The following is a 24,898-nucleotide window of genomic DNA, read 5'->3' as shown; positions in this document are numbered from 1 at the left end:
AATGCCATGCTGCGCATTGAGCGCAGAAGGCTGATGGAGGAATCAGTGGATGCTCGCAAACAGCATCTAGAGAACAAGAAAGAGCTCGTCGCCGCTCGCCGCGGAGACTAGTACCCGTGGCCTGCAGCAACGCATCAAGAAAGTAGAGATCAACGAGCCAGATCGTTGTCTTCCTTCTTCTTTTGCCCTTGTGTATTTCGGGCGTTGCCGCATGTGGCTTTTTTAATTATGTTTCTAAATATGTAAGACAATTAATATCCACTATCATCGTCCTTATATTCATCATGCTTGCTATAATTCACAGTCGATACTATATAGGTCCGTTGGATCTTACATCAAGATTGGTGCAAAACTTTCTTTTTAGATTTTCATTTTTCTTTCTTAAATCTCAGTCCAATGAGACATATAGCCACGTCGTAGAACAAGTGCTCGGACGCCATTAATGGAGACGTTAGGACGGAGGTGCGCGGCTGGTAGCGGTCAAAGGGTTCTCCTCCCAATGAGCACGCGCAGGGGTCTAATCGCACGCATCCTGTACTCAAATAGCTACCCCTCACGGCACCTCCTAGCCAATAAAAAAAGGGGACGCGTGGCCGCACGTAATTGGTAAGTAGAACGCCCACGTTTTCAATAATACTTGTGTTTCCGATTTGTAATGTGGCAACACTTGTTTCAAAATGACTTTGTTAATTGTTAATGTGTGCGCCTTAAACCGTTTGTTTAGGAGCTCGTTGTACTAGTGTTTGGTGCATTGGAGCCTGTGCTTGTAGTTCAAATTTGAATTATGCACATTAAATGCCCAGGAACTTAATTAATGTATAAAAAAGGCCAAACAAACCCGGAATAATTCTAAAATTTAGCACAGTACTTCTATTCGGTCTAATCTGGATGTGTAAAAAAATAAGGCGGGAGAAGACAGCGTACGTATGTCGTTTAGCACATGGAGGTGACACGTTCCCTCTTGGAACGACGAGGCTTCTTGAGAGAAGCTCCGGTTTGCAAGAAGTTTACACCAAAGCTTGTCCCAATTCAGCCAAAGAAATTACCACAGCATGTTGGTGCCATGTCATGACACCATGCCAAGTTTCATGATTTTCAGGCGTGTTTTGAATTTACACGAATTAAAAAACCAAGTTTCTCAATTTTTCCGGCCGAGCCATGACGCCCAGATATTTGAATTTCACTCCAATCTCTTGCATGAGACCTAGAAATTCACCCAAGGACATACATGTGATTTTTCAAACAACTTTGATGCATAGGAGCATGTGCTTGTAGTTCAAATTTGAATTATACACATTAAATGCGCAGAAACTCAATTAATGTATAAAAAACCAAACGAACACGGAATAATTCTAAAATTTAGCACGATACTTCTATTTGGTCTAATCTGCCAGTGTACAAAAATTAAGGTGGGAGAAGGCAGTGTACGTATGTCGTTTCACACACGGATGTGACACGTTCCCTCTCAGAACCCAGAGCCTTCTTGAGGGAAGCTCCAGTTTGCAAGAAGCTTACACCAAAGCTTGTCCCAATTCGGCCAAAAAATTACTGCAGCATGTTGGTGCCATGTCATGACACAATGCCAAGTTTCATAATTTCCAGCCGTGTTTTGGATTTACAAGAATTAAAAAACCAAGTTTCTCAATCATTCCGGCCGAGCCACGACACCCAGATGTTTAAATTTTATTCTCATTTCTTGCATGGGACCTATAAATTCACCCAAAGACACACATGTGATTTTTCAGCAAACTTTGGTGCATTGGAGCATCTGGCTGTAGTTTAAATTTGAATTATGCACATGAAATGCCCAGAAACTCAATTAATGCATAAAAATGTTAAACGAACCCGGAACAATTCCAAATTTAAACATGACACTCATGTACTAGTTGCATGTTCACTGTACGTAAATGTTCTAGCAATTCAAACACCATCATTTCCCTCCGTAACACCATTTTGTCTTTCAAAACATAATGAAAAAAATCAGGTATACCATAAACAGTTTACTAGAAAGAATTGTGTGGGATGCGATACAAAATATCTTGGCACACCGTCTTGTCTGGCTTACGCAGGAAGCTTCATCGTCTATAGTCCACCGCCCCCGCTTGAACCACACTTGCGCCCCAGTTTCTCGCGGCACCGAGCGAAATTTTTTGGCCACCACGGAAATATCTATCTCCCCGCCCACTCCCTCCTACCAAAAGCCACATTTCCACTGTTCCTCCTTACTTTCCAAATTCAAACCTTCACTGCTGCTTATTGGCAGCTCAGCCTCCTCGCCAGCGACCCTTCTTCTTGCAGCGCCGCCTCCTCGCCGGCTACCTTTCTTCTTACAGCGTCGCCTCCTCATCGGCGATCCTTCTTCTTGTAGCGCCGCCTCCTCGCCGGCGACCCTTCTTCTTGCTATGCGACCTCCTCGCCACCGACCCTTCTTCTTGTTGCGTGGCCTCGTCGATATGGTCAGGTAATCCACACCCCACCCACACCATCCTCCTCCTTTCCCGTCCCACATGCACCGACCGACGGAGCGACACCTTCCACCGAAATCACTGCCTCCCTCCTCCAATTAAGCGCCGCAGACAACCATTTTACATGCAATATAACGTGGAGCTGAGTAGCATGCGGCCGCACACGCGAACGAGGTCGCTATGGCTGCCATGCGTGTCGACCGCCAGATCTTGGAGGAGCACCTCGTCTTCGAGGCCACCGTCGACACCGCCACGCGGTTGTCTACTTTAAAATACAGTTCGTGATGTTTTCTCGAGGCCACCGCCAGTGCCTTCTAGTGATTTGTCCTCTGTAATATTAATATGCAATCTGATGTTCAATTAATAGTTTGGTCCTCTGGAATGTAATGTTCAGTTAACACTTTGGTCCAACAATTGCTACATTTCATAGTACTGTTCTCAAGCATTCTTTGTTTTGTTAACTGTCTTATCTTCTAGTACATGTTTCTATTCTGCAATGTCATGCTCAGTTAACTATTTTGGTTCATTTGGTCTGCTGTCCATTTAACAGTTTGGTACAGTTCTGCAATTTGATTTTCATTTGCTGTGGGTACAATTTTTTATTGTTATGCATGTGACACTAATCGAATTTGGCTGTACTCAATACATATTCTACTGATAGTATGGCAACTCTTAGTTAACCTAATCAAGATCTTCCTTATGTATGTTATAGGGAAACAATGGAGACACTACGGTTTACCATCGAGGTTTGTTCAAGTAAGGTCCTTTGGCTAATAGCACATTATTGTGCAGTTGCAGGAATCATTCTAATATTTAGGTTTCTTACAATTTGGTCTTGCACATATAGGTCCTGCTGTCAGAGGCTTAGACCCACTGTTGGACCCATTTTGGATATGGGGAAATGAGATGTCCATGAATATCAGTCAAGTCAAGAAACTCAGAAAGATTGTTAGGATGAAGAAACTCGCAACGAATAATAGCAAGATCTTTGTTTGCACAATGAAGAAGACATCAGTCAACTATAGGATGGTACCAACTCTTTTATCTTATTTTTACCCCTTGCGCCATTTCAAAATTTACAACAGCGATTTATGCATAGCTTTGTTTTCAATACTTTTCAAAGCAGTTCACCGATGATTACCTCTCAAACCACCTGCATGGTCAAGAGGTGAGGAAGGTATTCATTCAACACCCACGGTACAATATTGAAGTCTTGCTGAAGAGGATGAAGGTTGGGCAGGCAATTATCCATAGCCACTGGCCTAAAGTTGCAAGGACATTCAACATCATTGAAGGCCCAATATTTGCCTTCCGCTTCTGCAGTTTCCCAGATGAGATTCATCTGTCTATTTACCGTGTATGATGCTACTTTCCAAATGTTTTTGATGCTGCATGTGAAACTTGGTGCTGTTGTGTAATGGCATAACTGAGTGTAGAAGCTATCTGATGTAATTCGGTTATGAAATCCTGATTGCTTTTATATGGATATGAAATATCTGGCGTGTTTTATAAGAAATATTAGTTTGATTAGTACATGGATTATCAATAATAGGCTAATTACCCTGCTTATTGGGGTTTTCTATTGCAGACGGTTACTCAGACAGCACCGTGGGCGATAAACTCAAACAACCACATGGTTTCTAGAAAGTAGGTGTGTTTGATCAACTAACAATCACACACGGCTTCCGGCAGCGAACTGTTTGCGTTAGGCCACCTTGCACAAACGTATCCACACACAGAACTGTGTGTGATATACATACGAACCGAAAGGTTTTCCCTGGATTGACTGTGTGGGATGTACATAAGAACAGAAATGAATTTCTTTGATTGATTGTGTGTGATATACATACCTACGGAAATGTTTTTCTAAGATTCACCGTGTGGGATGTACATACCTACGGAAATGATTTTCTCGGATTACCGTGTGGGATATACATACCTACGGAAATTATTGGGTTTCGATACCCCGCCCGATCGCACACGGCCCCAGCCTGAGTCCCAGGTGGGTCTATCCCCGACGATTTCTGGGTCGTGTGGGAAGGACACCCTATCACACACACTCACTTGACGACGGTTCCAAATGCCGTCGCGGAAAGGGGTTAAAAACCTTTTGTTTAGCACATCACTGTACCAGTGTGTACGTAGAGTCATATTAGTGGCAAATAGGACTTGAGAGAATATTGATCTTACCTTTAGCTCCTTGTGGGTTCGACACTCCATGAATGATCCCGCGAACCGCCCTCGTACGATCGCTCGAACCGAAGACCGAAAGCACGACAACTCTAAAGTTTGCAAGCGTGCAGTCTTCATGATCCGGCAGCGCTTCGCCGTCCAGAACTAATCTCCTCCTGAGAATTAGAGGAGAATATTAGAACCACTCGGGGCTTCTAATTATGATAATTAGAGGAAATATAACTAGCTGTAATTATCTCAATTAGAACTAGTAGTGTTGGGCTAGAGGAGGCACCTAAAACTTGTATGAAGAAAAGGGCAAATACCTCCACTATATATAGGTTAGAGGGGGAAGGAGGGGAAGCCAACAAGGAGGGAAATACCCTCCTTGGGGTGGCGGCCAAGAGGGGGACTCCTCCCCCACTCAAATTCAGTCTCCCCCTATCGAAAGAGGATGCGTCTCCTCCACTTGGGCCCTTGTGGCCCGAGTTGCCTTTCTCCTCTTGGCCTTTTAAGGCCCGTTGATATTTAATTATTTATAAAAGTCTTCTAACAATTATCAGATCCTTTTATATATAATTTAAGATCACAGAAACATTTTCCACCTATATATTGATTATCGGTAATACCCGGTATTGCTCGATAAACTCCGAAACCCTTCTGGTGACTTCGAAACACCTCCGGATCCTCTTGGAACTATTCTGAATATTAACAAAACTATTTCACAAATAAATCCTCGATACTCTCGTCCTACTAACACTCATCAAATCGTGATTAGCTTAAACTTGTGACCATGTAGGTTCGGTAAACCATAGACATGAACGAAACCTCCTTCGTTCAATGACCAATAGCGGAACCTTCGACGTCCATATCGATCCCTATGATTACACGAATGACAATCGAGTGAACCTTTTGGTTATCATGTGATGTTCCCTTTGCTTTGTGATACCCTACAAAACTCGAGGTGAGATATATCAGTATCCTATTGAGTCATAGACATGCTCATTATATCGGTCTCCTTGTTGCCGGTTTTGTTCTTCTTTCTCGTTGTCGCGTTCTGGTACCCCCGTGATGAAGTCACCTGTGTCTGCCAGACGATGATGGATGCCGTCACACCGAAAGGGCCCTAAGAATATCTCTCCATCGTTGGAGGAGCAAATTCCACTCGAGCTATCGTGTCCCTTGTCAAACTTTCCGATGAACCTATAAGTTATCGTTATGATCATCAAGTTAGTCATGACGTGTGAGCAACCCCAAAGCTGATCGTACGACAAGAAGTGACAATGATACTCTCATGGTCTAAGGAACTAAAATCACAAGTTAACACTCCATGTTATAACAATTGACGCATGACGATATTATCTCAAAGTATAACAAACAAGTTTGGATCGATTCAGTATGATCGTTCTTCTAACTCATACTCTCAATGTTGTTTTGATACTTAACGATATCTCAAGATCCAGAAAACATAATCACCAACAACACTTGAGCTAGTCTTAGAGGCGGGATTAGGAATCTTATTTTACCGTTTACCATTCTACACGTGCATATGATTTTTCCACTAAATCATATATTCCAGGATCATAGCAGTTATAGTATAGAATATAAACTCTAAATTATGAACATAGAAATATAATAATACAATACTATTTCTCCAGGGCATACTTCCAAGTTCCAACAGAATTTAAGACATTGACTTTTTGGACCAATTCTAACTTACCGTGCCACCATAAATCATTTAGTTTGAAATCAAAATCGCTTTGGAGAATAGATGAAGGTTTTATCGATGTACTACTTACAATGAGCTTGTTTTGACGCAACTCCTTACAACAATCTTTTCATTTTCTCCTAATGCAAGAAACATGTCATCAATACTTGATGACATTTTCACTGTCCTATGATCAACAATTTGACCATTTTGGTAACTTTACTCACAACTTACTTCGAGTATGATCATATTTGGTTATTTATATGCATACCATGAAATTAACACAAGTGTGATTAAAATCATGTATTTCACTCGTCAGTATTTCAAGATACCGATTGTTGCTAAGAACTTCTTTCATGTGACTTTGACAAGAAACTCTTCCTCACATGCTAAAAAAAAGAAACTCTTCCTCACGTTTTCATACTAAACTGCTTTTAATATTTGTCAATACGTATTTTGGTTAAGGCCGATTAGACACTACTATCTCCATAGATTATTATGCCTAATACTAGGACTATATATTGGTTACGTACTTTATTGAAAAACTAGTTTAATAAAGTCTTAATTTATGTCAAGAAATTCATATAATTCTAATTAACAAAGTGTCAAGTACACATAGTGTTTAGAAATATGGCAATTTGCATTTATGTCCCTAACTCGAACCACCTACTCATATTGGCCCTAATTTCGAAGCATGCCCAAATTTGCCCCTCTGCCGTCAAGTCACCTTATAGAAATGCTCTTGTGTGTCGTTACCCTCCGATCAAAGGGCTTTAACCGTCTAATGAATAGTAAATTCAAAAAATAGCAAAAAAAAATAAATCTGAAATTTTGTGAGATACTCGAGTGCGCAAGGTGCGTCCAAATTTTTATGGTGTTTGGACATTCCACGAGCCCGTGAGAAAGGAAAGAATTTAATTTGTATACTTGTGAACAGTAAATTAACAAAAAATTAAAAAATCTAAAATTTTGTGAGATCGAAGACGCTCGGGTGTCCAAGGTGCGTGCAAATTTTTGTGGTGTTTGGACATTGCAGGAGCTCGTCAAGAAAAGAAATCAAAATTTGGCTAAAAATGCACTATTTTGTTTTTACTACAGCTCCTCCCATGTCATTTGATCACAAAATATTTGCACTCACCTTTCACACCCGAGCGTCTTTGATCTTGCAAAATTTCAGGTTTTTTGTATTTTTTGCTATTTTTTTAAAATTTATTGTTCACAAGCATACATATTAAATTCTTTCCTTTCTCACGGGCTCATGGAATGTCCAACACCACGAAAATTTGCACGCACCTTGCGTACTCGAGTATCTTCGTTCCCATAAAATTTCAGATTTTTTATTTTTGTTGCTATTTTTTCGAATTTACTGTTCACGGAGTTACTGTTCACCAGACGGTCAAACCCCTTTGACCGGACGGTAACGACACGAAAGGGTATCCCTATAAGGTGACTTGACGGCAAAGAGGCAAATTTGAGCACGCTTTAAAATTAAGGGTAAATATGAGTAATGGGTTCAAGTTAGAGACACAGATGTAAAAGATCCTTAGAAATACTCCTTTCGTCCGAAAAAGCTTGTCCTAAGCTTGTCTCTTAAATGGATGTATCTAGCATCAGATTAGTGCTAGATACATCCATTTGAGGGACAAATTTTTTCGAACGAAGGAAGTATTATTATGCTCCACTTACTTTCTTATAAATACAAGCATTTTTACTTTTCTCGATGAGATCAAATTATTTGACCATTTCATCATAACAAAGATTTCAACTTCATTATGCTTGTTTCAATGATCTCTTGAAGTTTGCTCACTTACTAGCATCCTATCGATCGATAAAATTACCTTGAGCCGTATCAAATATACAACCTTAGTTCTATTTTCATCTCATGAGAATCATTTTGACATCTATCTATTATATCTTATAATTAAAATATTTAGTAATTGCTAGTTTAACACAAACTGACTAAGTATTACTAGGATGAGGCAATTTTGTCGTTACCTCCTTGAAACAAACTGAGGTCTTCTAATTTTCTGTAACCAAACACGCCCCATTTTTATCTGTCCTCATACACGCCGTCCTTCCCGATCTCCACAGCATTTCGGGCCAGTTTTTTTGACAATTCTTCCAGAATTAACCCCTTCCCCAGCTTCTCCTAGAATTGTCATTCTATATTTTTTTACAATTTCTAATTAATTAGACCTTAACTAGCTAGGAATTGTAAAGAAAAATGAAATGACAGTTCTGGAAAAAGCTGAGGAGGGGTCAGAAGAACTGGCCCTCACTCCCTTCCCGTCTGCCCCCTCCTACGCTGTAAGTACTGCCAACCCCGTTGCCATGGCACCGCAGCCGCCTCTCTTCCCTCCCACTGCCTTCGACCGCGGCGGCGGCGGCCTCCCTTCATGGGACCCCAGCCGCATCTCCAACCCTTCCTTCGACCAGGGCTTCCTCAAGGCGGCCTTCGACGGCGAGCTCCACCTCGTCAAGAGTAAGTACAACCTCCCTCTGTCCGCGTCTGCGATTACTTTCTTCATTTTCCGGTTCCCGTCTGTTTCCGTGCTGATTTTGGCGCCGATTCGTTTTGCATTTCAGAGGCGGCGAGGGTGGTGGGAAGGGGGGCGGAAGGCAGTCGCCTCGCTGAGAAGATGGGCGCGGTCAGGGACGGCTACGGCATGGGCTTGTTGCAGACCGCGGCCCTAGGCGGGAGCCTGCCCGTGTGCCGCTACGGCGCTACCTTGTCGAGGACATCCGGCTGGATGTCGATGACGTAGGCCCGATGGGTGCGTCGCCTTCCTTCAAGCTCTCTCCTTTCCTTTCCTTTCCTTTCCGTAATAAGTAGGGAGTAGCTTTCGTCGATTAGAGAGTAGCTCTCGTTCATCCAGGTAGGTGTTTCCTTGGATGGGCTGAATTTGTTTGTGCTAAGCTTCTCTGCTCTGTTGTCCCTGACAGGCGAAACACCTTTGACTGTTGCGATTGGCCGTCAGAATGTGGATTTGGTGCGTTACTTTCTTGATCAAGGTGCTGCTACAATGAAGCTCAACGACAGTGGGAGTACTCCTCTCCACCTTGCTGCTGCAGAAGGTAGTATTGATCTCTACGCATAAGTATCACTCATAAAGTGTTCTTCATCTCCCTGTGTACTACTGCGTGAGGACCCATATATCCGTGAGACATGGAGTAAAAATTTCTGACGGAATATTCTTTGTAGTGGCAAATATCCGAGGAAAGTGAGTATGGTGCTGCCTGTATGCGAAAGTTCTTCCTTTTCCCCCATAGACATCATATCATGGAGAAAATATAACAAGCAGGCCATCTGTTTTTTTCATGACATTGTTAATTTAGTTTAGCCAAGTCCAATTTTTTTGAAATGCCCTTTTGTCCACGTCATGCATACTCACTCAATCAATTCACAAGCCATATTGACTCTGTATTTCAGTATGTCCTCTAATTTAGACTTGTTTCTTAGCACATTGTTAGATAGGATGGCGTGAATACAAGGACTTACAACAAAAATCTACAGTTGACTAAAGATATATCCTGTATTATTTTTATCCAGGAAGCTGTGAAATAGTTGAGCTCTTACTCTCCAGTGGAGCTTATGTTGATGCAATACATCTTGGTGGGACGGCACTGCATTCTGCTGCACGTAATGGGCGGGATGATATTGTGAAAATTTTGCTAGAACACCATGCAGATGTAAGTGTCAATCCCATCTTTACTTTTTCTGAACCTTCATGCTATTTAGAATGGTAAGATCGACAATATAGTTTTTTTATATACTTATTTCAGTGTTTCCTTATCCATCAACTTTATCCTATTTGAGTTTTTTTTCATGTGGCTGGCTTTGTCATGTTGCACTTGTTGTTTTTATTCCTTCTAGCTATAAGCTATAAACACGTGGAGTCTGGCTCTTCACCTGCTCCAGTTTTCAAACCTTATTCTCATTCATATATTTTTCTTGCTAATATGAGTAACATTGTTGATGTTTTTTCAAGCCAATTCATTTTCTCTCATCTACTAATCAACCCTTAGTATCCTTTTGAGCGCCCAGCCACCGATTTTCCCAGCTTCACTGCACACATTCCACCAGTGACAGGTGGAGTGTAGAAGCCTTTTTTTTAGGTTGGTGGATTCTAGAGACTTGGCTGTACAACATGCTTCTTTTTCCTAGCATGTTCTTTTTTTTCCTCCAAAAATTCAAAGAATAAAAATCTTGCATGTATATACGTGTGAATCATGTACCCTCAAGTGCTAGTAATTTTGTTCTTGACTTGTACTACCTCTGTACCGAAATATAAGACGTTTTTGTAGGCTAAACTAGCCTAAAAACGTCTTATATTTTGATACAGAGGGAGTAGTTTGCATGAAAACACAGGAATCAGGAGCTAAAAAGGCATTTTTGTAGGTGCTTGTTTTTTTTCCACGCCAATAAGAAAACGTAAACTTTTCATAAAACATGAAATTTGAACATGATAAGGAGTCATCTACATGTGAGAATATTTTGAAGAACGAACAAAAAAATTATTTGAGAAGGCAGCAAATGCTTCCGAGCACCATTCGGCATTATCCATGCATAATCTCAGTTTCTACCATCGTTGCATGATACGTCTGACAACTTGAATTCAGCATGCTTACCAATCATTTAACACAGTATCACTCTAGTGTGTTCATCAGTAAGATCTTGCTTTGCAGCGTTCCTATATTTTTATTAGTGCTTGACGTTCAATGCACAATAACTGTTAAGATCTAGCTTTGCCTCTTGTATGTCCATGGATTTACTGTGCTGGAAACTCAGCCTTGCCCTTATTTTTTCTACTTCTCTTTCGTATGCATTTTTAGGAATGGTCACAGACGTCCCAGAAGGATCACGGATGATGAGGATTCATCAACTTTCATAGATAATATGAGAAGCTAATTCATTTACTTTTGCAATGTTTGTGTATGCTAATTTTGTTATTTCATCTTTAGTTTTTACTCACAGTAACATGGTCCTGACCCCTCCCCTCCTTTAAGTTGTATGCTAGTTCTAGTTATACGCGATTTCTAATTTCTTAATCTCTCAACAGCATAAGATAGCTTTGGGTGGTACTGGTTATACAGCTCTTGCAATTGTGCTACTGTTGTGCACTCACTGAAATGTGTGAAGCTCCTGCTTGAGGTATGTTACTTCGTACATCAACTTACACATTACGTAATAATGAAAAAAGAGGATGTCACTCAACTAATTTCTTTATTTTTCTTCAAATGATTATGACGCAATTTGTATGTGTGTTGTATGAAGAATATAACCCAGATTTGTTATTGTTAGGCTGGTGCTGATGTGGATGGTAATTGTAAAGAGACACCATTAATCATTGCTGCCATTAGTGCCTCAACTGAAATCCTGAAGTGCTTAGTTCTGGCTGGTGCGGATGCTAATGTTCCTGACAGTGTAAGCTGTTGTACCTTGCTGTTACATGCATGCTTTCGTGTCTATACCTAATATAAGATATTCTAGTAAAAGTTCATTTTTGGTTTTTCATTTCAAACTGTTAACTTGAGACAAACATCTGGATGAATTTGCTTATAGGCAGGTCTATTTTGTGTGTATTTTGGGTGCCTAGATTTATCCTAGTAGGGTAAAATAAAATACACGAAACATCAAAGCTACATTTGAAATTCAGTCTCCTGTTCTATTTTATTATTTGGAGAGGCACGTGATGGTTCTAGGCTATCTACTAGATTGGAAGAACATACCTTAGAGTTTCCACTTCGAACAAAATTTTCTACATGGAACTTGCAAAGAACTTTGGGTTGTTGGGATAAAAATATAACAGTTGTTCTTACCATTTTGGAGGAAAAATGAAGCAGAGGTTGCAAATACCAGGAAGAGTTACCACTTCTCTGTTTCATCCTAGAAGTTGTCAGGGTAGTATTAGATCACATATGTTAAAAATATAGTTCTTGAGTTGTGGTTGCTGTCCTGTCACATGTTTATGTGCTCATTGCTACAATATACGCTACAAAGTTTCTGTAGCACTTAATGTTATGCCGATCTCTAGAATTTATTTTATTTTATACCATGTGTATGTGCCCGATGGTTGTTCATATGTCTTGGTACTGCAATTTTGTCATTTTCCATTGCCAAATACTGGGTGAAGTTAATCCTGCTTGTTATCATGGCAGTTAGGACGAGCTCCTATTGAAATTGCTGCCCGCTCTGGTAGGCGTGAAGATGTTGAGATTCTATTTCCAGTCACTTCTTGTATTCCAAATGTACGTGACTGGAGTGTAGATGGGATCATTAGGCGTAAAATCAGCGCGCCCAGCGAAGGTATAATTTGAGTACCATTATTATATGTATTTAAATGGTTTGTGTGCAACTGTGTATGTTGGCTGTTAGCTTTCAGACAGAGACCTTCCCAGTTTGGGGTTTCTGAAATTCATTGCTGTTCAGAAATGTGCTTGAAATTCATTGCCCCCTCTTTCTCTGTGAATATTTGAAAATTTAACTACAATTGGTGGCTAAGAATTGTATTGACCATGCATGTTAAGTGTGCGCCAGTCTTATTAGTGCATGCTTTTCTTAACTATGACCTATGAGCCGGAGAAATGAAAATATGTCAGTTGTGTTGCATACTAATCATTTGGGAGCAATACAGTTTTGTTGAAAGCGGTTTAAATATTTACCTTGATCTGTTCTGTTAAGCTTGTAAACCGTATAGTCTTTCTGACATGACTTTGACGGCACATTCCATGTTAGGTTTGTAATTATGCAACGTGCATAGTCATTTACTGGCATCCCTGTGGTTATGTGTTTGAACTCTTCTGAGTCTTGTAAGGACTAACCTAGCCAGGGTTAACACCCCGTGTTGATTTTAAATCAGTTTGGACAGAGATGAGCATTTAACAACTAAGGTAAAATAATGTCTAGTAAATTGGCGAAGAAATACTAGTTAAGTGATGAGATTATGATCTGCGGGGATTCTGCAGAGGTAGCCTATTCCAACTTGCTTGTGACTGAAGGCTTTGTTGTCCTTGGGGATGTAGAGGATGCAAAATGGGGTCATCAGCAATGCAGATAAGAGAACATTTGAAATGTGGGAATTTGAGATAAGTCAGACTAACTTCTATCAGTAATTTGGGTTGGATCACAGTAGAATCATGCAGAAGTTGAAACAAATCAAACAATTATTCCAACTGGGGATACTAAGCTTTATTATTATTTTTATGGATAAACCGCGTGACAGGAGGTTTAATATTCATGACCACTTTATACATGGTAGATATTGAGATGAGATATTGCATTGATTCAGGGAGAAAGTAGTTATAACATGTGGGAAGGGATTAGGTGTGGTAATGAATCTTTTTATATCATTTGGTTGCTCTCAATGTTTCAGAAAGCCATGCTTACTAGTGCAAAATCTACAGCGCATGAGGCATTCAAGAACGGGAACTATTATCTTGCAGCAAGAATTTACAAAGAGGTATATTATTACGAATTTGCTAATTCTCAGTTGCCTGAAATTTCCGTAAATCTGAGCCACCTAAAATTGCTCCTTGGTTGGCCTGAACTGCACTCTTTATACTAGTTCTTGCATGTTACGGCATAGTGCAAAGTTTGTACAAAGTGTGTGCAACTTCTGCAAACTAAATTTCCTGGTTTAGTTCTTATCCCGTATATATAATATTCTACTTGTTTTTCTCTATCAGAGTAAAACTACTCCGGAAATTCTATATATTGTAAATATATATTTTGTTTCAGTCATTATTTATTTTTATCTTTTATAAAATACTGTATTGATTTTGTTTTTTCTATTCTAGTATTATGGACTAATACACAAAAGTTGAGGTTTTGAAAATTTTCATTCATCTGATGGATATACAGCCCCATATTATTAATCTTGTTGTATAAGTTTATGCTTGTTGACTGTTCAAAAATGTTCAAGATCCTATAAGGCATTTTAGCCTTATTTGTTTGTTTCTTCTTGGAATGACATGTTGGTATGGGGATTATGTTTTCTGCACATTTGCAGATATGCTAATGTTGCAAAGTTGATAGAGATTGCAGATATGCTAATGTCTCTGACCCGTTCCTATTAGAGCATCTACAGCTGGATTTGGCAAATCCGGCTCCCTATATGCCCGTGGGCGCATTTGTAGATGGCGCCGGGCGGCCCCTCATTTGGCCTGCCGGACAGCGGGACTCCTCATATGTGAATCCTCAAATCCATGCAATGCATGCACGTCGATCATAGAGCACAAATTCATCACAATTCAACAATTTACCAAATGCGACAAAGCAAAATAAATCATAGTTTGACAGTCCGGACATGCCAAAATGAAATTGAAGTCCGAGCGTGACAGATCACTCACTGGCCGGATCACTCATCGGACCATCCATGCCTCCTGCTCTGTGGCCAGCCTTGCCTCCTCCTCCGCGGCCAGCTTTGTCTCCTGCTCCGCAATCATCCTTGCTTCATAGTCCCTACGTTCGTTGATCTCCTTCATTCCCACAAGCCACTTTGCATGCTCATCCAAGGTACTTTCTTCTGTCAACATTACCTTGGCACCCTCCGCGTCTCGAGCAAGTTGCAACCTCTTATTCTCAAGCTCAATTTCTCCAAATGTCTGGGCCTTCTCCATCTCCCATTTGATCACCGCTTCGCTCTTCTCCAACTCGATCTTCTCTCTCAATTTGCAGCTTCTTGAACGCCCTCTCCTGGTCCCAATCCATCCTCTCTTTTTGTGCATCCAACATGAGCTTGTACCTTTCCTCTTTCTTGTTCTCCCTTACGGAAAAAATGCCCGTACAAGTGGAGGACATTTTTGTAGCCGCGGCATCACGAGAGGCCCTAGCCTTCTCCCACTTGTCTCCCATCACTTGCCGGTTATCCTTTGCCATGGTGGCTCTTCCATTCTCCCCTACAATTTCTTCCTCTTCGTCGTCTAACCCAATTGATTGGTGGGAGCTTGAGCCATCATTCTTCCTCTTGCCGGCCTTGAGATCGGCCACAAATTGTGTCCACTTTGGTTTGCCATTCAATAGCACCCAATAATGGCTAAAACCGAATGTCTTCTTCTCCGTCTCTTGATACATAGTGGCTGCCACCATTGTCTAGCAAACAATGCATGTATAACGATGAGAATGCAACAAAAAATACAAGCAATCTAAACTATGACAAAATGAAGTGATTATGCTTATGTGAGTGGACGCTCCCATCCCACTTTGAGGGCGGCCAAGCACTTGTGCATAGTAGCCGACGTATTTGTTCATTTCCCCTTAAATTATCCCCGATCGATGATCGATGTTGGAGAGATGCCACATTGCGGTTGGTGGCGATAGGATGCGGCTCCACATAATGCTCATGATAGTGCTTGTGGATCTTCTCCCAATACTGATTGCCTTTTTGCTCCGTGCTATGTATGAGGTCCAATGTTGTGGCCAACCAAGATTTAACCAACAAGATGTCTCAAAAGTTGTGAATGCTGGACCTCTTGCCTGGGCATCTTTCCCTTCTTTCTCTTGTTCGGATTGGGGTTTGATGTGCTGCCTACTTCAAACGTAGGACAAGTTGGATCCCCCAACTCATACTGCGCTTGGATCTGATCATAATTACCATTGATCATGTCCGACATGATCAATTCCTACAATTATCATGGTTTCAAATGAACTAAAGGTCTATGCAAAACATTGATCATCACATATGCAAAGTTGATCGGAAGAGGAGCAAAATAAATGTAGTCCTGCTATGTCATTCCGTCGAACAGGGCGTGGGCAGCCGATGCCCGGGCCTGTACACGACCAAACGAGCGGCGGCGAGTCATAGACGTCCCCTGGAGCCCTTTGCATTGCCGGGAAACTCTCCGGATTGTGCCCCCATCCAACCGTCTCCTCTTCCCCAACTGGGGTCGGACGGTGTGACCCTTGTCTCCGCATCCGCTCCCTACGACGCCGCTTCCCTCTCCCGCTGCCTCCACCGCTGGCCCCTCTGGGCGACGTTCTCCGGCTTGCAGGACAAAGCCAAGGACGGGAGGCCCACGGACGATGCAGACACAACCTCCATGGCAGCGGTGGGGGACGGGCTGGGTGACATCTAGGGTGGCGAGGATGGGGGAGCAAGGGTGGCCAATGGCAAGGGATCGGACACGGGAATTGGTGGGAGGGAGGAGGGCGGTGGGTTTGGTGGATTTGGTGCAATTTGTAGTGGAGTCGGGCTGTCTAGTCCGACGTGGCGGTCGCGCCCGGACCTTCCCATGTCTGCCCAAGATTTAGGCTGGATATGAGGGGTGCCGGTCAGCCCGGGCGTTTGAGGCGCCGTCTGGGTCACTTTTTTTTACCGGTCAGTGATTGGCGGTCCGCCCGGGCATTTGTGGTCTGTTTGAGGCGCCCGGCTGTAGATGCTCTTAAGCTGCTATATCTGTTGTCTCTTGTTGTGCATGCTTGTATCCATGAGGCAGTTGGATCAGTGCCAGAACGGGTCGTACCATCCATTTCATTGTTGTGTTTGTGGACATAGGCCATGGGCATCAGCAACAGCACATACATGTAGGGGCAGGATGTGACCAATACTAGCGGCCAGCTTGCAGCTTCCAGGGAGAAGTTGACACCTAGATTGTATCCATGAATAATAGTTTCGGAACTGGTTTAGAGATAAGTCCATGGAATTAGGAAGTGAATTCCGGTGTGTAAGTAGTCAATTAGCCGTCCTTGTCCAGGTGACCAGGTTAAATCCTTCTAGGTGAGTCCTGTCAATCTATAAGCCAGGTTCAGTCAGGAAGTCTAAGTAGTCCTTATAAATGGATGATGTGGTTCCTGTTAGGGAAATAGCAACTTGTACTTCCTGGGATATATATACATGTACAGGTGTGGTAAATTTGCAGGAAAACCCTTAAACAATGGGGATATTACACGGAAAATATATAATCCCCCCCCCCCCCCTCAAGCTCAGGGTGGATCAACAACACCTGAGTTTGGAGAGAGAGAAACCATGTTGCGCTCTACTCCGGGCCTTTGTAAAAAAATCCGTCAACTGTAATTAGGAAAACACATACTGAACAGCAATAACCTGATCATGCACACCAACACGCACAAAGAAGCATCAACACAAATATGATTGGTGAGCTCATACTTCACATGGTCGCGTACAATGCTGATAGACAAAAGTGGAGTAGGTGTGGTAACATAAACACCAAACTCGTGAAGTAACCATCCGTCAAAAGAGCCATAGCTTGCAACTCAGTCTCTTCACTCTAACGGGAAACTGCAGTTTGTTTCTTCATCTTCCAGGCAATAAGAGAACCACCAAGAAAAACACAGTAAGCAGAAAGTGACGTTGATACGAGGAATCACTAGCCCACGTGGCATCCGAATAGGCCTGAAGTTGTAACGAACTGGAGCAGGGAAAGAAAAGATGTCGAGAGATCGTGCCATGAAGAGAACCCGAAGGAGGTGATATAGTGAACCGAAGTGGGAGTAGAAACAAACTGACTCAAAATATGGACAGGATAGGAGATATCCAGACAAGTGACAACTACATAGACAAGACTCCCAACAAAATGACGATACGCGTTGGATCAGACATGGGGTCACCATTAGAAAGCATGGAGGCGAACATTGAGCTCCATGGGAATCTGGATAATGTGCTCATCAGTAAGAGCAGCACGAGCAAGCAGATCTTGGATATACTTTTCTTGGAAAATAAAGAAGCCATCAGAGATAGAAGAAACCTCAATCCCAAGAAAGTAGCGAAGAGGTCCAAGATCAGACATAAGAAACTGTTCAGTAAGACATGTTCTCAAAGGCAATGTACTTAGATGATCATGCCATCAGCATATAGAAGAAGAGTCTGACCACGAGCAGAAAGTGGGACAAACAACGCAGGATCCTGAGCACTCCCCGAGAAACCAGCCCCGGAACCTCGCGAGCTTCCCCTCGGGACCTCAGGGGTCTTCCCAAGGTCAAGGCTCCGGAGGAGCATGCCCCCACGACGCAGGGACCCGTCAAGGGTCGCGAGCACACCGAGCTAAGTTATCATAATCACGCCAGGCAGGAATCTTTCAATTAGTAACCACGTAGATGCTATAATACGAGCAAGAAACAGTGATAAAAAGACGCAAGCGCCATAGTTCATTACATGCCCCGTGGGGCCCTTCATGGTTTTGGATGCAGGAAGCAGAAAACAAACAAAAGGAGCGGCCTCCGGAGGGCCACTGTTCCCGAGGCCCGGCTCTGGCGCTACCACGATCAGTCGAAGTCCTCCTCCTTGATAGGGGCCCGGTGGCGTGGCGCCTCACCCTCCTCCTTGGTCTGGGCGCAGCGACATGGCGGCTCGTCGTAGTCGTTGTCGCTCGTACTCTCCCTGGGGGAGGCGCGGCCGCTGCCGGAGGTGTCGCGGCCATCGCCAAGGGCAAGTTCATCGCGGAGGGCGCCACCGCCGCGATGGTCGTCGTTATCGGAAAGGTGGTCGCTGTCGCTGCCGTCGCCTTCTGGGCAGCACCCCAAGAGCCAGCCGTCTTCCCCGAAGATCTTGACGAAGAGCATCGCCGCTCCATCATACTTGAAGTGGAGGGTACGCCTCCCTTGCAGGCAGCAGGCGCGGGCGAATGTCTGCCACCTGCGGTTCAGGAACACATTGCCTGCGGGGGTGACCTCGACCTCCACCCACGAGGCCTTGCTGCAACAACCGTCGGCTTGCAGCCACAGGCCACCGGGCCCTCTGGACGGCAACTCCTCCGCGAAGAAGCACGGGAGGTGGATCCAGATGCCCTCCGGCCTCTTCACCCACACCACGAACTCTCGGGCCACGTCGGCCGTGTGGGATCGCGGGCGCGGCGGCCGGGCGGCCACCGCGAGCCCTCCACCTCGACCACGGCCGTCGCGGCTTCCGCTGCCACCCCCGCGGGAGGGACCTTTCCCACGGCCGTCGGAGGCAATCGGACGCCCGCGGGGGCTCGCTCACGCCCCTGGGGAACCGCCGCCGGCGTCGCGGTGATCTTGCGAGGACGGCATCGCCCTCTCTTTGGCGGGGACGACTCTATCCTCTCCTGTGGAGCCTTCCCCTTCTCGGCGGCGGAGAACCTCCTCACCGGTGCCATGGATGCTGCTGCCTCAAGAATGAGGAATGAGGAGCAGGAAGATGAAGGTGAGCTGGGGGCTCCGTCTCCCTCGCCCTCTTATAGGCGGTCAGAGGCCAACCGGCGTCCCTTCGCGTTCGAGCAATGATGGCCATACAGGAGTGCGCCAGTCCCTTGTCAGCCTGGGCGGTTGCCGAGGCGGCGTGGGGAAGCGGAGGCGCCCACACCCCGTCGAACGCCATGCGTCAAGCCTGGCCCGCAGGCGGTTGGGGTCCGCGACGCTTCTGCCTTCCCTCTTCGGCTTTGCCTCGAAGCCAGCCCAAGCGTGCCTTGAGCCCGGGGGCTACTGTCGGCATTCTGGGATCGGGGGTACCCATATCTGCCTGTTTGCGGCCCACGGCGTGGCTCCCTCGACGGCCTGGTACGGCCCAGCAAGGCCTCCAAGACAAGACCCTCGCGAGGGCCTCGGCCTCGCGAGAACGACATCAAGACTTCCAGAGGAGCGGCCTCCCCAGGTTGCCTCTCGAGGAGCGGAGATTTCTATGCAGGTACCCAGCCTCACGAGGCTGCGATGACGTTAGCCATGACGACCAAGACCAGGCGGGCGTCAGCGGGCACAGAGGAGACAGTTTCCCTTTCGGTGCTAAGGGAGCAAGGACGGACGCAGGTTCCCGAGGAGTCCCCCAAAGCTTTCCATTCCGGTGCAACAAGACCAAGACCACGAGCTCGGCAGGATGGATGTCATCATCGAGCCCACCGCTACGTCACGACCAGAAGCTTTGCAGGCGAAGATCACCTTTCATCAAGATTAGATGTATTTCTTGTCCTCTTTCAAATTGGCCATTGTGGGATCCCTTCCCGCCTAAGTTTTGAGGGAAGAGGACTGAGGCCACTATAAATATAGGTTAGCCACCACCATAGACGAGATCGGATCCTTTCCACCCTCACCACCAGAGCCCTCGCGAGGCTGTTCATCCACTGTACTTGTTCATCCTCGGCCCCCTCGTGAGGCCAATCCACCACAAAGCAGGAGTAGGGTTTTACACCGCAAGGTGGCCCGAACCTGGTAAACTGTTGTGTTCATCCTCTTCCCCACTCGCGCGAACTCGACGAGGCTAAGCTGTAGGGTGACGAGCTTGAGACTTGAGAGGTTGAGATCTTCGCACACACCCCAGAGTTCGAACCTTCTTGGGTCTGCGGAGTCCTGAATCCGACACATTCAGGATGAATAACAACATCACGATAATAAGAAGATGGACGTGGGTAGAAGGGACGAGACTCATCTGAAGTCACATCCCGAGAAATAAGCATTCGACAACAGACATGATCCCAACAACGATAGCCTTTATACTCATCACTGTATCCTAAGAAGACACACTTGACGGACTGAGCGGTCAGTTTGGTGCGTTCATGCGGGCCAACAACATAGCAAACACAACCAAACAAACGATGCATCGAATAATCAGGAGAACTACCAGGCACAAGGTGGAAGAATCAGAAGACATATGAAAGGGAGCTCCAGAGTCGGGATGTGGGATGTACCTGATTGTGTAGGTGATGGTCACTCAGTGCCAGAAGCATCAGTCACAGAACCTGCAGCACTCGTCGAAGAAGAACCTGTAACGGCAAGCAAATGCTTAAGCCTCACAATATCCTGCTCTGTCAAGGCGATGTTTGAGGATGTCGTAGTACAAGCATGACTCCCAGAAGAAGATGTGCGCCGCATGTGCCACTTCTTTGTAATGCAATCAGACTCGGGACGACCATGCATCCTTGTTGCAGTAACCACAATGAGTACGAGAACGACCCTCACCACCAGGAGCAGCGGGGAGGAGCGGCGGAGCACTGGACCGGGAAAGAGCCGGTGCAGCAGACGGCGTAGCAGGAGCTCGATCAACGAGCACATATGGAACCTCAAGTAAACCAGCACCACATAGGCGAGTCTCCTCAGCACGAATCTCAGAAAGCGCCTCTATAAGAGAAACACGACTACGAGCTAATAGCTGAGCAGCCGCGGCTCAAACTCCTTACGGAGCCGAGACAAGAACTCGTACATCCTCTGAAACTCCCAAGTCTGACCGCACAACATGACATCACTGGCAAGAACCACAACCAGCAGTGCAAAGAGAATCAAGCTGGCACTAAATGTGAGTACAAGTCATCAACATTGGTGTCACCCTACTGAAGTGCATGCTCTTGGCGGACCACAACCAGGTATAGGGCATCACCAGAGGGCTGATAGCGTTGTCGAAGATGACTCCACATCTCGAAGACGGCAGTGAGGCCCATAAACTTAGAGACAAACTGAGGTAGAACATTGGAACTGAGAACAGCTGCAGCACGAGCATCATCATCAAACCACTGAGTGTAGGCAGACAGTTCATCACGATACATCTCAAGAGCCACCTGGTAGTGTGAGGCCTACTGCTCATAAGCAGCGACCGCAACGTCAGCAGTGACCGCAGCATCAGCAGCAGCCTTCACAGCGTCCTTATCAGCCTGGAAAGCATCGGAGGCAAGAACCTGTGGCGTCGGCTGAGTAGGAGCCACAAGAGGAATAGGGCGCAGTGGATAGAGAGGATAGCCCCTGGCCTCTGCATCATTGTGATGCATACGACCACAGTAATCATGAGGTTGCTATTTGAGAGGCTCACCAGTGAACACACACATTATACTTCTGTCCTCTGTTTTTCTTTTCAAATTTCTGCTGATATTTTTCTTATTTGGCACCTCTTGATTGGTTGGTTTTTATGTGCTTGAGCTATATATATGGATTCAAATTTTTACATCCAGGAGTAGATTATGACTTCGCTGAGCTGTTTTCCTCTGACATGCTTATGCAAGTTAATAGTCATTGATGACTTGTGTCTACTGCATACATTTTATTCAATGAGTAATAAGGATTCACCAAGCATGCTTATGCAAGTTAATAGTCATTGATGATTTCTGTCTACTGCATACATTTTATTCAATTAGTTTTAGGGACTCACCCAGCATAACAAATTCCTGCGGGGCAAATCTAAGAACAATGCACAGAATTGTGTTTAATGCTTCTTCTGTCTGTTTGTAGGCAATGGCACTTGATCCTGGTAATGCAACCTTGCTTTCAAATAGGAGCCTATGCTGGCTTCGCCTCAGGTGATGCAAAGAACGCCTTGAATGATGCTCAAGCTTGCAGTATGATGCGGCCTGGCTGGCCAAAGGCCTCATATCGTGAAGGAACTGCTCTAATGTTACTGAAGGTGCGATAACATGTTGAGTTCAGTTCTATATTTTCTGTAGAAAAACTTTTTTGAATTACAAGTTATGCATTTTATGCTGTGATCCCTTTTTATGTATGTATAATTCAAACTCATTGTCTTCAGGACTATGAAAAGGCATGTGGTGCATTTCTTGACGGTCTTAAACTGGAGCCCAGGAACGTAGAGATGGAAGATGGATTACGGTATCCTCTTTGTTCCTTTTGGCTACATTGGTGTCTAGTGTACAGCGATAACCTCTCAATGATTTTTGTTTCCTTGTCGCTACAATGTTTCACTTTAGAGAGCCTATAGGCATATTTGCTTATCATTCAAATTAAAATGTGCAGGCAGGCTTTGGAATCCTTGAAGATATATCGCAGTAGCCCTGGGCAAGACTAGCTGGATGAGCATCAAGTAGATGCGAGAAACTTGTAGTTACCAGACTTACACTGCTCACTGGAGAGACGGAGGTGCCCTGTTTTTCTGTCTCATAGGCCCATAAACTTAGAGATTGGGTAGTTTGGATGGCCTTCCGCTGATCATCATCAGATACCTTCCTCACTGGATGCTCGAGACCGTTCTGCTGATTGCGATTTCGGGAGCAAATGCTGTTCAGTATGCAGCATTTTTTTTCTATGGTTCCGTGGATAGGGAAACATTTCTACCATGGACATTCCTAGTAATAGCCTCTTAACTGACAGTATTACCAGATTGACGTTGAATGCCTGTGTCTTGCTTCAGATCTCTTGTCAAGCTAAAGATCATTGCCCATAGACTTTGATCAATGTAGGTGGGGCATAGGGCAAGTAAAACCGAACCTTGGAGCTTGTATGGTCATGATTGTTAGGAGACTTTGCTGGCGACGAACTGTTGAGCTTTACATGATTTGCGTCAATGTATATTCTCTAGAAACTGGCATGTGTAGTGTAACAGTATAGTAAAGATGTTCCCTCGGAAAAAGAGAAAAACAGTGTTACTAGTCAAGATGAACAATTCATCACTAGTTGAGGCCCGTAAATGTGTTGGATGTGCTTATTTTCAAATAAACTTTAACGGCTATTACTATGACCAAATTAAACGTGTGAAATAACCCTTTTCTTTAGCAACACTAATGGTTGGGTGGATAGGGGGTTGTACTTCCACTCTTCCAGCCCATTGTGAAACAGCCCCTAAATATGTCGTCATGTCTTTCTTCGGGTTTCCCTATAAAAGGGGAAATGTTATCTTCGGGTTTCCCTTTTAAGAAGGAAAATGCTTGTAGACAGCGTGCCTGCCGAAATTTCGGCCGGCCACACACGCAATGTTCGATTCCTCCACCGAAATTTCGGCCGGCCACACACGCAGTGTTCGATTCCTCCACATCAAACGCCTCTTGAGTTGCTCTCCCACCGCACACTCAGTTTTTTTTGTTCTCTTTGCTTTATCTTCTTCTTTCACCTCTTTTTCTCTTATCCGTTCGCATTTTTTCGTTACCCCCCCTCGGCCTCCATGAAACTCGGGGCTGCTCCTGGAGACCAACTGCCGCCCCTGTTGTTAGGGGAGTCACCGCGGGCGGAGAAGACGACCATAACCAACACCTCCTTCCTCCTGCTCTTAAGCACCCCCACCTATGGGCACGCATGAGCTGCAATGGCGGCCGGGACGCATGTTGCAATGGCGATCGATGAGGGTACAACGACGGTACCCCCACCTATGGGCACACATGAGCTGCAATGGCGGCCGGGACGCATGTTGCAATGGCGATCGACGAGGGTACAACGACGGTAAGCATTGATGTACGACCGGCGAAGGCAATGCTGGAACCGCAGTATCCCCCTTTTGCTGCAACTGCTGACAAAATAGCTTCAAACCCAAAAGCTTCAACCGGCTATAGAGAAAGCTTCAACCGGCACTGTCAATCAGGGAAAGCTTCAACCGTTGACACAAAATGCTCCAACGCTGGATGAAAAAAGCTTCAATGAAACCATAGAGAATCTTTTTGATACAGCCGGCCAGGGTTTTTTTTGCTACATCCATCCATCCATTTTTTGCGGCAACCGTCCATGGTTTTTGCTACGTCCAGCGAATTTTTTTTGCTACGGCCATTCACGGCAAAGTTGTAACCTACGACGGCGGGGTGATGATAATTTTGCTACAATCCTAATCTCTTTTTGTCACGACCGGCGGGATGATTTGCTCCATCCATTCATGGCAAAGTTGTGGACGAGACAGCGACGACGATGGTTTTTACTGCAACCGCCTTCGCTTTTGCTATGATCAAT

At 44.6% G+C, this 24,898-nt stretch overlaps 1 long non-coding RNA gene across 2 annotated transcripts; it reads left to right on the top strand.

Annotated features, from left to right (window-relative positions):
* Positions 1–8,629: 8,629 nt before the first annotated feature.
* LOC119286032 lies at positions 8,630–23,621 on the top strand. 2 transcript variants are annotated; one of them, XR_005140169.1, is made up of 11 exons: positions 8,630–8,827; positions 8,932–9,119; positions 9,289–9,420; positions 9,896–10,035; positions 11,406–11,497; positions 11,648–11,770; positions 12,505–12,652; positions 13,719–13,805; positions 22,466–22,637; positions 22,761–22,840; positions 22,985–23,621. It is a non-coding gene; the product is annotated as an uncharacterized LOC119286032 (long non-coding RNA). The 2 variants fall into 2 exon arrangements; XR_005140168.1 differs by having other exon boundaries at positions 11,179–11,497.
* Positions 23,622–24,898: the final 1,277 nt, after the last annotated feature.

This window comes from Triticum dicoccoides, chromosome 4A (assembly GCF_002162155.2).
Source record: "Triticum dicoccoides isolate Atlit2015 ecotype Zavitan chromosome 4A, WEW_v2.0, whole genome shotgun sequence".
In the NCBI taxonomy this organism is placed as follows: Eukaryota; Viridiplantae; Streptophyta; class Magnoliopsida; order Poales; family Poaceae; genus Triticum; species Triticum dicoccoides.
This window is presented reverse-complemented; position numbering and strand designations above follow the sequence as displayed.